Source organism: Salmo salar, chromosome 04, assembly GCF_965601325.2.
Source record: "Salmo salar chromosome 04, fSalSal1, whole genome shotgun sequence".
In the NCBI taxonomy this organism is placed as follows: domain Eukaryota; kingdom Metazoa; phylum Chordata; class Actinopteri; order Salmoniformes; family Salmonidae; genus Salmo; species Salmo salar.
This window is the reverse complement of record NC_138294.1, coordinates 62515739-62533545: the sequence shown is the minus strand read 5'-3', so window position 1 is coordinate 62533545 and position 17807 is coordinate 62515739. Positions and strand designations below refer to the sequence as shown.

General features: G+C 46.5%; 1 protein-coding gene across 4 annotated transcripts in view; it reads right to left on the bottom strand.

Annotated features, from left to right (window-relative positions):
* Positions 1 to 17807, bottom strand: part of abr (ABR activator of RhoGEF and GTPase) — a 233561-nt gene that overhangs the window by 46673 nt on the left and 169081 nt on the right. The gene's annotated exons all lie outside the window — the stretch shown is intronic.

Genomic DNA, 17807 nt, shown 5'->3' with positions numbered 1-17807 from the left:
GGGATGACTATGCAGGGTGGAGTCAAGCAGGCAGACAGGCAGGCAGACAGGCAGGCAGACAGGCAGGCAGACAGTCAGGCAGACAGGCAGGCAGACAGGCAGGCAGACAGGCAGGCAGACAGTCAGGCAGACAGGCAGGCAGCAGGCAGGCAGACAGTCAGGCAGACAGTCAGGCAGACAGTCAGGCAGGCAGTCAGGCAGGCAGACAGTCAGGCAGACAGTCAGGCAGACAGTCAGGCAGACAGGCAGTCAGGCAGTCAGGCAGGCAGACAGCAGGCAGACAGGCAGGCAGACAGTCAGGCAGACAGGCAGGCAGACAGGCAGGCAGACAGCGTCAGGCAGACAGTCAGGCAGACAGGCAGGCAGGCAGACAGGCAGGCAGACAGGCAGACAGGCAGACAGGCAGGCAGACAGGCAGGCAGGCAGGCAGGCAGACAGGCAGACAGGCGGCAGACAGACAGACAGACAGACAGACAGAGACAGGCAGACAGGCAGACAGTCAGGCAGGCAGACAGGCAGACAGGCAGGCAGGCAGGCAGGCAGGCAGGGGCTCTGCTACTTCAGACAATGTTCTGTTTGTTGTCAGTCTGCTGTGGGACGTCCTTGACCAAACAAACCCACATTACACTGCAGTGACACAAGGTGGCCAGACACCACACAGCAGAGAGAGGGGTGACACAAGGTGGCCAGACACCACACAGCAGAGAGAGGGGTGACACAAGGTGGCCAGACACCACACAGCAGAGAGAGGGGTGACACAAGGTGGCCAGACACCACACAGCAGAGAGAGGGGTGACACAAGGTGGCCAGACACCACACAGCAGAGAGAGGGGTGACACAAGGTGGCCAGACACCACACAGCAGAGAGAGGGGTGACACAAGGTGGCCAGACACCACACAGCAGAGAGAGGGGTGACACAAGGTGGCCAGACACCACACAGCAGAGAGAGGGGTGACACAAGGTGGCCAGACACCACACAGCAGAGAGAGGGGTGACACAAGGTGGACAGACGACCACACAGCAGAGAGAGGGGTGACACAAGGTGGCCAGACACCACACAGCAGAGAGAGGGGTGACACAAGGTGGCCAGACGACACACAGCAGAGAGAGGGGTGACACAAGGTGGCCAGACACCACACAGCAGAGAGAGGGGTGACACAAGGTGGCCAGACGACACACAGCAGAGAGAGGGGTGACACAAGGTGGCCAGACACCACACAGCAGAGAGAGGGGTGACACAAGGTGGCCAGACACCACACAGCAGAGAGAGGGGTGACACAAGGTGGCCAGACACCACACAGCCTAGAGCAGAGAGAGGGGGGAGGAGAGAGCAACAGAGAGACAGAAAAGGAAAGAGTGAGCGAGAGAGAGAGAGAATCAGTTATAGAACCCATTACCCTTTATGGTTGTGAGGTCTGGGGTCTGCTCACCAACCAAGAATTCACAAAATGGGACAAACACCAAATTGAGACTCTACATGCAGAATTCTGCAAAAATATCCCCCGTGTACAACGTAAAACACCAAATAATGCATGCAGAGCAGAATTAGGCTGATACCGGCTAATTGTCAAAATCCAGAAAAGAGCCGTTAAATTCTACAACAGGTGGAATTCTGCAAAAGGAAGCAACGTAAAACGTCAGAATACCTGACCACTGTGACTGACCCAAACATAAGGAAAGCTTTGACTATGTACAGACTCAGTGAGCATAGCCTTGCTATTGAGAAAGGCCACCGTAGTCAGACCTGGCTCTCAAGAGAAGACGGGCTATGTGCACACTGCCCACAAAATTAGGTGGAAACTGAGCTGCACTTCCTAACTTCCTGCCAAATGTATGACCATATTAGAGACACATATTTCCCTCAGATTACACAGATCCACAAAGAATGAAAACAAACCCCATTTTGATAAACTCCCATATCAACAGGGTGAAATACCACAGTTTGCCATCACAGCAGCAAGATTTGGGACCTTGTTGCCACAAGAAAAGGGCAACCAGTGAAGAACAAACACCATTGTAAATACAACCCATATTTATGTTTATTTTCCCTTTTGTACTTTCACTATTTGCACATCGTTACAACACTGTATATAGACATAATGACATTTGAAATGTCTTTATTCTTTTGGAACTTCTGAGTGTAATGTTTACTGTTCATTTGTATTGTTTATTTCACTTTAGTTTATTATCTACTTCACTTGCTGTGTAATTGTTTTAACCCTGATTGGACCCCAGGAAGAGTAGCTGCTGCAGCAGCTAATGGGGATCCTAATAAATACAACATCCAAAAAACACCCTTGGAGTTTAGTGACAAAAACATTCAAGGCAATCTCCCCAACCATTTAAAGCGATACTGCGAGATTTGGATATTTAGGTTATTTTTCTACTTACAGTACCCAGAGTCAGACGAAGTCATGGATACCATTGTTATGTCTCTGCATGCAGTTTGGAGATGACTGAAGGCAGCGTCATTGAGACAGATAAAATGCTGCGATCTCTAACGGGACAGAGAATGAGGAAGTGGATAGAATCTCGTTTCTTATGATTAGCAGTAAAATTAACGAACGTATAAAATATAAATTGCTATGTATAGCTTTGTAAGATTATAAATGACCAACCACCCAGCCTTGGCGTCGTTCGGTCTATTTCCTGCTTTGAGAGGAGCTGGATACTGTACTTTCATCAATTGCGCTAAGATAACGATATGCTAACTTCAATCATCTCCAAACTGCATGCAGTTTATCTGACTGTGGTAAGTAGAAAAATGACCTAAATCTCAAAATATCACAGTATCCCTTTAGGGAGATAGATGTGAGTAAGAGATCACTGACAGTCAGAATATCCATTAAAAACAAACATTCTTTCTCACGTGAACTATCAAAACATGTCCACATAGTTTGACATCTCAGTAAATGGAAAAGAGAAGCAGTTGAAAAGGCCTTATCTTGGTGGATGAAGAAGTGTTTGGCTGACAAAAGTGGCAGGAGAAGGAAGGGAGTGAATTCAAATGTATCACTGACATTTTCATTCTGGCTCTCCTCTCGACTCGGGCCGTTCGTTCGTTCAAAGCGAAAACACTGACAATGGAAAGAATCTGTCTAGAAAATGACAAAGATACAAACTTCATGAATGAGAGATGTAACCTTTCCATTCCAAATCAGTGTGTGTGTGTGTGTGTGTGTGTGTGTGTGTGTGTGTGTGTGTGTGTGTGTGTGTGTGTGGGTCAACAAAACAGCTCATAAGAATGAACATTTCATTCCTAACACAGACAAACTCATTAGTTTGTGTATGTGATGAGAAAGCTCAGGATGATAACCAACAGGCTGCAGAGATGCTGTCATCTGAATGGTGGAGGGAGGACACTCTACCATGAGCAAAGGTCTGCTACAGATGTGACCTCTCCTCTTTCCTTCAGGCTTCTTCTTCTTTGGACTTTATATGGTGGTTGGCTACCAACTTTACGGTGCATTACCACAGATGAGCTGAGTGTGGACCTCAGTTAATCTTTCAATCACCCACGTGGGTATATGCTCCTAAAACCCAACGAGGAGATGGCACGTGGGTATATGCTCCTAAAACCCAACGAGGAGATGGCACGTGGGTATATGCTCCTAAAACCCAACGAGGAGATGGCACGTGGGTATATGCTCCTAAAACCCAACGAGGAGATGGCACGTGGGTATATGCTCCTAAAACCCAACGAGGAGATGGCACGTGGGTATATGCTCCTAAAACCCAACGAGGAGATGGCACGTGGGTATATGCTCCTAAAACCCAACGAGGAGATGGCACGTGGGTATATGCTCCTAAAAACCAACGAGGAGATGGCACGTGGGTATATGCTCCTAAAAACCAACGAGGAGATGGCACGTGGGTATATGCTCCTAAAAACCAACGAGGAGATGGCACGTGGGTATATGCTCCTAAAACCCAACGAGGAGATGGCACGTGGGTATATGCTCCTAAAAACCAATGAGGAGATGGCACGTGGGTATATGCTCCTAAAAACCAATGAGGAGATGGGAGAGGCAGGACTTGCAGCAGGTTGAGAATCACAAATAGAACCAAGTTCTATTTTAGCGCCTGGCCACGCAGACCCTCGCGAGCAGTGTGGGTGCAATGACTGAATAACATGCATGTGTACATTTATTTTGCAACACTCGCACACACGACGCAAGCGGTGTGGTCAGCATGTAAGCCAATAGGGTTCTATGATAGAGTGTCTATGTTTGCATCGGGCTCACAGCGTGTGAGATGTGTGAGGTGGGCAGAGTGTATGGAGGGCAATGTGAGGCTATAGGCAGCGTCTGGCCAGCGTGAGGGGTGAACCTCAGGCAGTAGAAGTTAGTCCTCTGTTAGCCCTGGTCTGGTCTGTAGACAGGGTGCTGCTGAAGATACCTGGCTGGCATTTAGGAGTCTGTGGAGAGGGGTTGGCACTGCAGAGGCCCAGTGGCCACTTACGGCTCACACAACATCCTTTTACATCTGACTGGTTTGGCAACAGTGTGAGTAAGCAGCAGGAAACATCTGGAGCTGTGTGAGAACCATGTGTCTTACTTACATCGAGCACGGTTTACAGTAAAAGGTGAGTGGATTATCACGTCTGAATGGGAAGGGCTGGCTGTACATGTGAGCAATTTCCAGTAAAAACTCATTTTCGGAAATACCATGAACCCCGAGTATAGCAAAACGCTGTTGTCCCTCCATCTTCTTATACCTAGTACTGACGTTACTCCCAGAACAGAACAAACCCTCCACAGAGAGGTCCATCTCTGTGTATAATGAGATATACCATCACAGTGGAGTGTTGCTCAACCTCAACCTCCCTGCAAAGTGGAACACATCTCATACTCTCCACAATCACATCATCAAAACAAACAGAGGGGCTCTTTACAACAAAGTGCCACTTCCACAAACTCTCCAGCTTTCTAACCATATCAGGCCCTTCTCTTGGGAAATGGGGGTACTCTATCCCTTTCCCTCCATCACTACCTCTCTCCACAGGTCCGGAGTGTGAAGGACGGGCCAAGGCGTCAGTATCAGTGGATATCCATCACACAGCACCAGAGGGTCAGCTCTCCATCCCCCTTACACACACACACACACACACACACACACACAAAGCCTACAGGGCCCGGTTTCACTAGGATACTGAATTTCTGCTGGGGCCCATTACTAAAATATGGTCGAGGGGACTGCCAACAACAGCACGGGGAAAGAGAAAGATAGGAAGGGAGGGAGAGCCAGGGAGGGTGAAAGTGGTGCTGTTCTCTAGGGGTGTTCGTGGGATAAAGGGGAAAAAAGCAATTGCATTGGGGGAGATTTGGCCCTGGTGTTCATGTGAAATCTGATTAACAGAAAAGAGGAGAGAATGAAAAGAAAGAGGCCTGGGGGAGTTCTCCACTACCCCTCAGTCTGCCGGGAGAGAGAGAAAGACGAATATGTACAGTGCATTTGTAAAGAATTCAGACCCCTTCACTTTTTCCACATTTTATTATATGTTACAGCGTTATTCTAAAATGGATTACATTTAATTGTTTCCTCAATCTACACACAATACCCCATAATGACAAAGTGAAAACAGGTTTTAGACATTTTTGCAAATATATACAAAATAAAAAAGGGGTATTGTTGTTTTTGGATGAGGAAAACATTACCTTTAATCCAGACCCTTTGTTAATGAGACTCGAAATTGAGCTCAGGTGCATCCTGTTTCCATTGATCATCCTTTAGATGTTTCTACAACTTGATTGGAGTCCACCTGTGGTAAATTCAATTGACTAGACATGATTTGGAAAGGAACACACCTGTCTATAAAAGGTCCCACAGTTGACAGTGCATGTCAGAGCAAAAACCAAGCCATGAATTGAGGTGGAAGGAATTGTCCGTAGAGCTCTGAGACAGGATTGTGTCGAGGCACAGATCTGAGGAAGGGCACCAAAAAATGTCTACAGCATTGAAGGTCCCCAATAACACAATTGCATCCATCATTCTTAAATGGAAGAAGTTTAGAACCACCAAGACTCTTCCTAGAGCTGGCCGCCCAGCCAAACTGAGCAATCGGTGGAGATGGGCCTTGGTCAGGGAGGTGACCAAGAACCCAACAGTTAATCTGACAGCGCTCCAGAGTTTCTCTGTGGAGATTGGTCCTTCTGGAAGGTTCTCCTATCAGGCCATTATGATAGAGTGGCCAGATGGAAGCCACACCTCAGTAAAAGGCACATGAGAGCCCGCTGGGAGTTGCCAAAAGGCACCTAAAGGACTCTCAGAGACCATGAGAAACCAAGATTCTCTGGTCTGATTGAACTCTTTGGCCTGAATGACAAGTATCACCTCTGGAGGAAACCTGGCACCGCTCATCACCTAGCCAAACCCATCCCTATGGTGAAGCATGGTGGTGGCAGCATCAGGCTGTGGGGATGTTTTTCAGGGACTGGGAGACGAGTCAGGATCGTTGGGAAAGATGAACGGAGCAAAGTACAAAAGAGATCCTTGATGAAAACCTGCTCCAGAGCACTCAGGACCTCAGACTGGGGGCGAAGGTTCACCTTCCAACAGGACAACGAACCTAAGCACAGCCAAGACAACTCAGGAGTGGCTTGGGGACAAGTCTCTGAATGTCCTTGAGTGGCCCAGCCAGAGCCCGGGCTTAAACCCGATCGAACATCTCTGCTTCAGCAAAGTACTGAGTAAAGGATCTGAATATTTGTGCAAATGTGATTTCAGGTTTTACATTTACAATACATTTGCAAATATGTCAAAAAAACTGTTTTTGCTTTGTCATTATGGGGTATTGTGTGTAGAGAGATGAGGATTTGTATTATTTTTTTAATCCATTTCAAATAAGGCTGTAATGTAACAAAATGTGGAAGGAGTGTTACATCATGTCAATAAAGCACATTTAATTGAGAGGGGAGAAAGAGAGGAGGTGAGAGAGAGAACACTTCTGTAAGGGGAAGAGGGTGCATAAGGGCAGTAAAATAAAAGTGAGTTTACTTTCTACCATCCCTTTGGTTTCTGTCCCACCCCTCACCACAGTAAAGCATGATCTTTGGTTTCTGTCCCACTGGGACACCCCTCACCACAGTAACAGTAAAGCATGATCTTTGGTTTCTGTCCCACTGGGACACCCCTCACCACAGTAACAGTAAAGCATGATCTTTGGTTTCTGTCCCACTGGGACACCCCTCACCACAGTAACAGTAAAGCATGATCTTTGGTTTCTGTCCCACTGGGACACCCCTCACCACAGTAACAGTAAAGCATGATCTCATCTGGGGGAGAGGGCTGCTCTGGTTTCCAGAGTCCAGGCCAGGGTAGCTGAGCTCACAACAAGATATTGCCACACACTGTTTGCCCTGCCAATCTTGGCGCGCACGCGAGAGAGGAGAGAGAGAGAGCGAGCGAGAGAGAGAGGCGAAGGGAGCTTTTTGGCTTGCCCTGGTTCATACAACACATGTAGATTTCAGAGTGAATGTGGTCATGTGAAATTCTTATCAATCAGTATTGCAGCACATTGGAAGGCAGAGAAGAGCCATGCATGAAATGACTTCAGGGAGGAGGAGAGGTGAAGTTGTTGTTTCTTCCATCATCTGCTATCAATAAATCCAAAGACAGAGAGAAGAAAGAGAAAGAGAAGAACGCTCTGGCCCCAGGTTGTGGCTCCTGAAAGAACCATCTCAGGAATTCACTGTCCCTGGAACCTTAGTATGTTTCCTGCTAATGGAAGGAGAAGTGGTCCCTTTTCCCTCACTAAGGATGAGTAGAAAACCATTTCTGTCAGAGAGAGAAGCCATGACTGAGACACTTAGTCATTTCTTTATAAAATTGTGTTTTTGATTTAATTATATCAGTAGAAAATTATTATTTCACTTAGAGACAGCTTTTTAATGTTTCTCATTTTGGCCTACTAGTGGGGGGTCGTCACAGATAGAAGCATTAGCCATAATGGGGGAAAATGATGAACAGAATAAAGTGTTGATGAGATTGGTAGATGTGACTGACACAGCAGGTTGTAGGAGGAGAGTGCTAATGTAGTCTGTAGTGTTATTACTCCCCTAACAACACACACAATGGGAGGCACACACACGAATCTCCTTAAGTTCACCTTGGCCTCGCCACCTTGGCACTGCTGGCTCAGGTTTCAGATTACATTAGCGATGGTGTGCGTCCTTGTGTGTGAGTGCGTGCATTCGTGCGTGTGCAGGGAGATGGGAGTTATTTGATCCCCTCTTGGAGCAGCGGGGGGTAGGGGTGCCTCTGACACTGTACGATACGTACGTGTGTGTTCTCTGTTTATGATTTATGACTGACACACTGACTGCCAACAACCAGTCTCTCTCTACTTTGTTCTCTGTGCCTTTGTTCCAGTATTCCCCCCCCTCTCTGACAGAAATCAGCTGGAGCTATTGTTCCCTCCATACCTGGTATATTTCACAGCTGGAGCTAACGTTCCCTCCATACCTGGTATATTTCACAGCTGGAGCTATTGTTCCCTCCATACCTGGTATATTTCACAGCAGGAGCTATGGTTCCCTCCATACCTGGTATATTTCACAGCAGGAGCTATGGTTCCCTCCATACCTGGTATATTTCACAGCTGGAGCTATTGTTCCCTCCATACCTGGTATATTTCACAGCTGGAGCTATTGTTCCCTCCATACCTGATATATTTCACAGCTGGAGCTATTGTTCCCTCCATACCTGGTATATTTCACAGCAGGAGCTATGGTTCCCTCCATACCTGGTATATTTCACAGCTGGAGCTATTGTTCCCTCCATACCTGGTATATTTCACAGCTGGAGCTATTGTTCCCTCCATACCTGGTATATTTCACAGCTGGAGCTAACACGGAGTTGTCTCTGGTATTTGCTATTTTATTAGGATCCCCATTAGCTGTTGTGAAAGCAGCAGCTACTTCCTGGGGTCCAACACAGAACATGAAACATGACATAATACAGAACATTAATAAACAAGAACAGAACTACATATCAATACATACACACAATATCTAGGTCAAATAGGGGAGAGGCATTATACTGTGAGATGCTGCCTTCTATTATCAATTTCTTTCAACCAATCATCAGTCATTTGTGTCAGTGCAGTACATGTTGAGTGCCCTTCTCTATAAGCATGCTGAAAGTCTGTTGTCAATTTGTTTACAGAGAAATAGCATTGTATTTGATCAAAAACCATTTGTTCCAACAGTTGTCTAAGAGCTGGCAGCAAGCTGATTTGTCTGCAGTTACAACCAGTAAAGGCCGCTTTACCACTCTTGGGTAGCGGAATAACTTTGGCTTCCCACCAGGCCTGAGGACAAACACCTTCCTCTAGACTCAGATTAAAGGTATGACAGATAGCAGTGGCCATGCCAGGAGGTTTGTCATAATTGATCGATAACAATTATTTTTCCACTTGTCCCACACTACCTTACAAATATATTTTTTATGCCTGAATACGATGGCTCACTGTTTGTTGTTGGCATTTCCTGCTTAAGTTTTACCCACTTTGGCAATGAAGTAATCATTAAAATAACTGGCAACATCAAATGGTTTTGTGATGAATAAGCCATCTGAATTGAATTTGTCTTTCAGCTGATAATTTCATTTAAAGTACGCTAAAGTTTTATATCATTGATCTTGGCTTCATAATACAGTTTGTTCTTCTTTTTGTTGAGTTTAGTCACATCATTTCTCAATTTGCAGTAAGCCAGACGTATTAGCCACTCCATTCACCCCATCTCTTTCAACCATACAGTTTTTCAATTCCTCATCAATCCGTGGAGCCTTAACAGCTCTAACAGTCAGTTTCTTAACAGGTGCATGTTTATCAATAATTGGAAGAAGCAATTTCATAAATTCATCAAGTGCAGCGTCTGGATGCTTCTAATTAATTATTAGTCCCTTAGAGATAAGCATTAAAAACGTCACAGTTGTAATATGAGACTTCTGGAAGCTTTGCTGTTGAATGGTCCTAGAGCACTACTGGTCCTGCTACAGGATAGCACCATTGGCATGGCAAAGGGGATTCAATCTGCCTCTACACACCACTGTCTGAAAACAATAGCGCCCTTTCACTCGAAGGCCATTCATTACAGCGTACTGCATATATCAGTGGTTCCCAAAACGTTTTCGCATTGGGATCCATCATCCATCTAAAGACTTTCGCATTCTTTTGTGAGCCACAAAATAGTCAAAACCATGTTTCTAAAGACTAGTTAAAGCCAGGCTTTAACTGTGACCCAAGAGAGAACAACAGCATTACGTTACATCCCTTTTGTAACAGTCAATGTGAGTAGGAAACAGAGTTAAACAGAACAGTATTATATCTCTATGCATCAGAACTGGGGAGGATCCTGCTTGTTTGGCTGGGTTCTCCTCTTTTGATCTCCCCTCACAACCTGTAATTGGCCACCCTCTGGGTCCCTCTCTATCCCCCTCTCTCGCTGTCGCACTTTCGCTCTCCCTACTCCTCTCCCCCGCTCTCCCTTGGTCTCTGTCACTCCCTCCCTCCCCCCTCTCTAAACAGCTGGGTTACATGTCCAGGGGAGAATTTACATCTGCTGCTAATCACTTACACTTCCCTCCTCCCTGATTATGTAACTTTAATAACATCCAATTACCCACACTGCCTGCCTTCCTGGTCCATCAGCAGAGCAGTACAGTGTGTCTGCTGGGTTTGGACAAAACAGCCGATCCCCATTCATCTCTCTATGTATCTGGTTGATAATCCACAGTCCTATCAGAGTAATAGAGGAACTTGAATGCCAATGCATAATTATGTCTATCATAGCGAGAGGGAGTTAACATCCAGTATATACAGGATCATATACATCATCACTAGAATCCATTCTACTCTTTTTACAAAGATATAGAATACAGCCAAATGATGTCATAATACACTTAAAGTCCATGTTGTCCTGTCTCCAGCCATCACATCAGAGACATGGCTTTAGGCAGCAGTATAAACATAAAGGATGGATGATCCAATATGGCCCCTCTGGTTTATCTTCAGAACGACTTTTATACAAACTAAATCTGGAAGGTGATTCTTTCATTAATTGTTTATTCCTTTCTCAAACAAACAAACAAAGGATTTACTCTTCCGTCTTAGATAATCAGATTGTTCGTTTAAAAACACAACCTAGTTATTTGGGCGGCAGGGTAGCCTAGTGGTTAGAGCGTTGGGCTAGTAACCGAAAGGTTGCAAGTTCAAATCCCTGAGCTGACAAGGTACAAATCTGTAATTCTGCCCCTAAACAAGGCAGAATTTGACTTGCCTAGTTAAGTAAATAAAACATTTTGGGCACATAGTCCCAGTGTGCTGTTTGTGGTGGTATAACAAACGCTGACAAATAGAGTTGTGGGGAAGGTTGAGGAAAAGGGTTATTTATTAGGAAATGGAAGAGAAGAACACCAACCTGTCATCAGAGAGAGATGGGGAAGCAGCATGATCAGAGACGGCTGGTCCCCAACTTCCCTCCATCAATAAAGAGCACTAGATGGGGAAGCAGCATGATCAGAGACGGCTGGTCCCCAACTACCCTCCATCAATAAAGAGCACTAGATGGGGAAGCAGCATGATCAGAGACGGCTAGTCCAACTACCCTCCATCAATAAAGAGCACTAGATGGGGAAGCAGCATGATCAGAGACGGCTAGTCCAACTTCCCTCCATCAATAAAGAGCACTAGATGGGGAAGCAGCATGATCAGAGACGGCTAGTCCAACTTCCCTCCATCAATAAAGAGCACTAGATGGGGAAGCAGCATGATCAGAGACGGCTGGTCCCCAACTACCCTCCATCAATAAAGAGCACTAGATGGGGAAGCAGCATGATCAGAGACGGCTAGTCCAACTACCCTCCATCAATAAAGAGCACTAGATGGGGAAGCAGCATGATCAGAGACGGCTAGTCCAACTTCCCTCCATCAATAAAGAGCACTAGATGGGGAAGCAGCATGATCAGAGACGGCTGGTCCCCAACTACCCTCCATCAATAAAGAGCACTAGATGGGGAAGCAGCATGATCAGAGACGGCTGGTCCAACTACCCTCCATCAATAAAGATCACCAGATGGGGATGCAGCATAATCAGAGACGGCTGGTCCCCAACTAGGAAGCTGGTCCCCCTAGGAAGCTCTTTGCCACCTTCTCCTCCCTCCTGAATCCCCCTCCCCCCCTCCTCCCTCTCTGCGGATGACTTTGTCAACCATTTTGAAAAGAATCCTCATCCTTGACCGCTGGCTACGTCCCTTCCGTCTTCAAGAGAGCGAGAGTTGCACCCCTTCTCAAAAAACCTACACTCGATCCCTCCGATGTCAACAACTACAGACCAGTATCCCTTCTTTCTTTTCTCTCCAAAACTCTTGAGCGTGCCGTCCTTGGCCAGCTCTCCTGCTATCTCTCTCAGAATGACCTTCTCGATCCAAATCAGTCAGGTTTCAAGACTGGTCATTCAACTGAGACTGCTCTTCACTGTGTCACGGAGGCTCTCCGCACTGCTAAAGCTAACTCTCTCTCCTCTGCTCTCATCCTTCTAGACCTATCTGCTGCCTTTGATACTGTGAACCATCAGATCCTCCTCTCCACCCTCTCTGAGTTGGGCATCTCCGGCGTGGCTCACTCTTGGATTGCGTCCTACCTGACAGGTCGCTCCTACCAGGTGGCGTGGCGAGAATCCATCTCCGCACCACGTGCTCTCACCACTGGTGTCCCCCAGGGCTCAGTTCTAGGCCCTCTCCTATTCTCGCTATACACCAAGTCACTTGGCTCAGTCATATCCTCACATGGTCTCTCCTATCATTGCTACGCAGACGACACACAATTAATCTTCTCCTTTCCCCCTTCTGATAACCAGGTGGCGAATCGCATCTCTGCATGTCTGGCAGACATATCAGTGTGGATGACGGATCACCACCTCAAGCTGAACCTCGGCAAGACGGAGCTGCTCTTCCTCCCCGGGAAGGACTGCCCGTTCCATGATCTCGCCATCACGGTTGACAACTCCCTTGTGTCCTCCTCCCAGAGTGCTAAGAGCCTTGGCGTGACCCTGGACAACACCCTGTCGTTCTCCGCTAACATCAAGGCGATGACCCGATCCTGTAGGTACATGCTCTACAACATTCGCAGAGTACCACCCTGCCTCACACAGGAAGCGGCGCAGATCCTAATCCAAGCACTTGTCATCTCCCGTCTTGATTACTGCAACTCGCTGTTGGCGGGGCTCCCTGCCTGTGCCATTAAACCCCTACAACTCATCCAGAACGCCGCAGCCCGTCTGGTGTTCAACCTTCCCATGTTCTCTCACGTCACCCCGCTCCTCCGCACACTCCACTGGCTTCCAGTTGAAGCTCGCATCTGCTACAAGACCATGGTGCTTGCCTACGGAGCTGTGAGGGGAACGGCACCTCCATACCTTCAGGCTCTGATCAGTCCCTACACCCAAAGAAGGGCACTGCGTTCATCCACCTCTGGCCTGCTCGCCCCCCTACCTCTGAGGAAGCACAGTTCCCGCTCAGCCCAGTCAAAACTGTTCGCTGCTCTGGCACCCCAATGGTGGAACAAGCTCTCTCACGACGCCAGGACAGCGGAGTCAATCACCACCTTCCGTAGACACCTGAAACCCCACCTCTTTAAGGAATACCTAGGATAGGATTAAGGAATCCTAATGCATGTGCGGCCCAGGGTGGGGGTACGTAGCAGGGGAGGACATGACCGATTCCACCACTACATGATAGATACATTCATTCATACTACGCTGGTGCACACACATGAACACACACACACACACACACACACACACACAAACACACACACATGAACACACACGTTCTGCATTGGCCCAAACAAAGAAACAGATGCCTATTAACCACACACGCCATTTTTAAAATCAAGCTTCCGACATCCTGGCGCTTGACGTTTACATTTTGGAGCCCCAAGTCTGCTTTTGTATAAGTGAGTGCTAAACCCTCTGTTTTAATGCAATGTTCTGTTACTGTAATGTACCACAACGCACTGTGTGGTTCTGCTGGAACCTGACAGTAAGGGCTGCCAGGAACAAAGCTTTGTGCCCCCCTTCACCACACAGACGCACACTTCTCCTCCAGCGCCTGAACTCTGTCTCCCATCATCTCTGGTTCTACTAGCTCTGGTTAATCATTCTACAGAGGAGAGAGAGAGGGGTCCGTGACATGTTCTCAACCTGGACTAGGACCCAATCAAAAGGACCCTGCTACAGCACAGTGGGAGGTAGAGAGGAGTGGAGGAGAGGGGGATAGAAGAGGAGAGGAAGGATAGGGAGAATAATAGAGGTAGAGAGGGGTGGAGGAGAGGGGGATAGAAGAGGAGAGGAAGGATAGGGAGAATAATAGAGGTAGAGAGGGGTGGAGGAGAGGGGGATAGAAGAGGAGAGGAAGGATAGGGAGAAGAATGGCCCATGTGGGTTTAGGATGGATCAGAAGGGTTGAGGTGATGTTGGAGGAGGATTGTAGAAATGACATTAGAAAGCACACGGACATCAGGGTCAACAGTTGGACATCACAGGGACTGATCCATAGAAATGTACGGATTTCTATTCTAGAAATTCTACTTTTATTGACTAAAAGGGGAAAACCAAACAGCTCAATTATCAACTACCAGAATCCACCACAGAGGAACACCAGAAATTCTATGCGCAGCCATTTCACCGCAGTGGAATTCAGAGTGTGGTCTCATTACCGGCAGCTGTTATGAGAAAAGCTCATTGGTGATACCAGTCAGTGGAGAGACATGTTAACTAACAGAAGAATATCAAAATCAGAGTCATACCATCAGTATCGCCACATTCTTCTCCAGTCCCAGTCTCCTCTGTGCTAGAGACAACACTCCCACACAGATGGCTGTGTGAACAGTGGTGGGTCTATGGAAGACAACACTCTGTTCTCAGATAAGAGAGAAATGAAAGGCTTGAGCCCAGGGGATGGGGTGAGCCGAGGGTGTGTGTGGGGGGTTACTACATAAAAGCACTGGTTCGGGGTTGTCGTCCTAAGCGTTGCGTGAACGGTCCCCTTTCAAGACATCATCTTAGAAATCAGGCACTTAAATGTAATAGATTCTTTTCTGAAATTCAAAAAGACTGAAATGGAAAGCCCTTGGAAAGTCAGTCACAGTCAGTCCAACACAAAGGCCTTTCCAACCTCGTCTGGGTCTGAAAAGGCACCTTTATTTCCTATATATCCCCAAAGCGGGCCCTAGCTAAAAGTAATACCATTTCAGGCGCAGCCCTTATTCAACAGGGACCAGCTAGAGAGAAGAAGGTAACCTCTGCTGCCGTTTTAACTGACAGCCTGGAGGACAGATATTGATCAGTACTGTTATAGCCAACCTCAAAGGACTTTAAGAGCCCATTAATGTTCCCAGTGTGAGCTGAGACAGACGGGGGGAAATAGCCTCTAACATGTTGTCGTTTAATGGAGGATTAGAGCTTTCACCCCTAGAGGTCAGGGTTCAGAGGTTATCTCCTGGGGGTCAGAGCTGTGTGTGGAAATGAATTGCTGCCTGCCAGCTGGTACTAAATAATTGATTATTAGGCAGAGAGAAAGATCAGAGGCGTACATTTCATTTGTCACATGCCTCGTAAACAACAGGTGTAGACTAACAGTGAAATGCTTAAAATAGAGAAATAATAACACGTAATAATAAAATGAATAATAAATATACGCTGAGTAACGATAACTTGGCTGTATACAGGGGTACCAGTACCGAGTCCATGTGAAGGGGTACAAGGTAATTGAGGTAGATATGTACATATAACTAGGAATAAAGTGACTAGTTAACAGGATAGATAATAAACAGTAACAGCAGCGGATGTGATGAGTCAAAATAAATTAGTGCAAAAAGGGTCAATACAGATAGTTAAATAGTTAACCAATAGCTAGCAGGACTAACTATTTTAGCAGCCTTATAGCTTGGGGGTAGAAGATCTTCAGGGTCCTGTTGGTTCCAGATTGGGTGCATCAGTACCGCTTGTGTAAGTTGTGTGTGTGTGCATTGGAGTGGCTGACCCTCAGAGAGACACACACCAGTTTGACCTTACTAGGCACCACAGGGACCCCTGTATCCATGGAAAGAAGTCTGATCAGAACTAAAAGAGACCCTTACTTATGGCAGTCTGAGTGGGACGGGCACTGCAGTGTTCTTCAGTGGCATGACTATCTAATAGTTTCAATGTATTCTAAAACAGTATCGTACATGTCACATGTATATTGATATAGCACTAGCCAACTTAACTTGACACCTTCTTTACAGAAACAAAATATCTCCCATCCTGGGACTGAACATGCCATTCTCTTCACTTTTAACCCTTCCTCTTCCCCAAATCAAGCTAGCAGCAAACGTGGTGAATAACAGATGTATTTGTTCATTTTCAGCAACATGGCTGTTGGCTGGGAGGCAGCGTGTTTTCCCAGAAGACAGTGTGCCTCTCTGTTGAACCCCTGTGAGTGAGTAGTGGGCACATATTTTAGCCATGGGCATGACAGGCTGCAGTGAAGTTGGTATGAGGCAGGTCTGCAGCTCAGTGCCCCCCCCCCCCCCCCCACACACACCACAGCCTCCAGAGTCCAGCGTTCCACTCCTAATCAGTCCTGTCAAAGAGCTAACAGGCCTACCCATCCACTCCTCCTCCTCCTCTGCAGCTGTGCAGGAAGAAGAGAAACCTTATTAACCCATTAGTGGGGGTTAAGGCTGATAAGAATTACAGTGCAATTACAGTGGAATATAATCTGGTTCAACAGGTGCCTGGCCAAAGATCAGAAGGTGTTTTAATGAAGCTTTTAATTAGCCTTTTTTCCTCCATTTGACTAATCCTGGTGTGCAGATCAGAGCAGGAAATAAAACCTGATAGAAATAGATCATTGGAAGTCATGTCATTATTGTTGGTGCTGTACAGCAGCGGAGCCCAACTCCAGTCCTCCTGTACCCCCAACAGTACACATTGTTATTGTAAAAACTCATCTTCAAGCCCTCAATTGAGTTGAATTAGGTGAGTTTGTCCAGGGCAACAACAAACATGTGCTGTTGGGAGTACTGGAGTTGGGAAAATCTGCTTTACTGTACTGCACAGTAAGTGTATATTGTACAGTAGGAGTTTGTGGAGTAGTAGTAACAGGAGTGTTTACTGTATGGAGTACTGCATGTTTCCGACAAACATTACAACAACCAATCATTTATGATACTTCAGAAACCCTAAGAGACTATCACTAAAGGAACAGTGGTATGACACATGCAGGGACAAAATGGATTCCACATATGGGCTATGATGATGTCTGACATCTCAGAATGCATAGCATTGCTAGAAAATGTGGACATTCCTCAGTTAGTACGAAGAGTTAGTACACAGAGGACCATCCAACGAACAGGCCAGAGGTCCTCTCTGGTTCACTAGAGGCAAATAAAACCTTCTATCTAAACAGCTTTTCCACAGTTAGTCAGAGAAAAGGAAACAGCCCTCTAAAAACAAACCCTCTTCAAATTGGACTGCCGATGAGGGGGGAGTGAAGAGTGTCATTCATCACTATACTTGAAGAGGAAGAGAAGCATTGACACGTCAGTCAAGGACAGAAAAAAACAAGACAAACTTCAAATAACTTAAGAGATGCTGGAGTTTAAGATAGGAAATGAACACAACCACAATCCAGGATAATAGTTTGTTATTCATAGAGTATGCATCAAATAGGACATCTTAGTACAACTGTATGTTCTCCACACAACACTCGTTCATGTTGCATCATTTGTAGAAAACAACTGTCTATGACTGGTCTGAAAGGA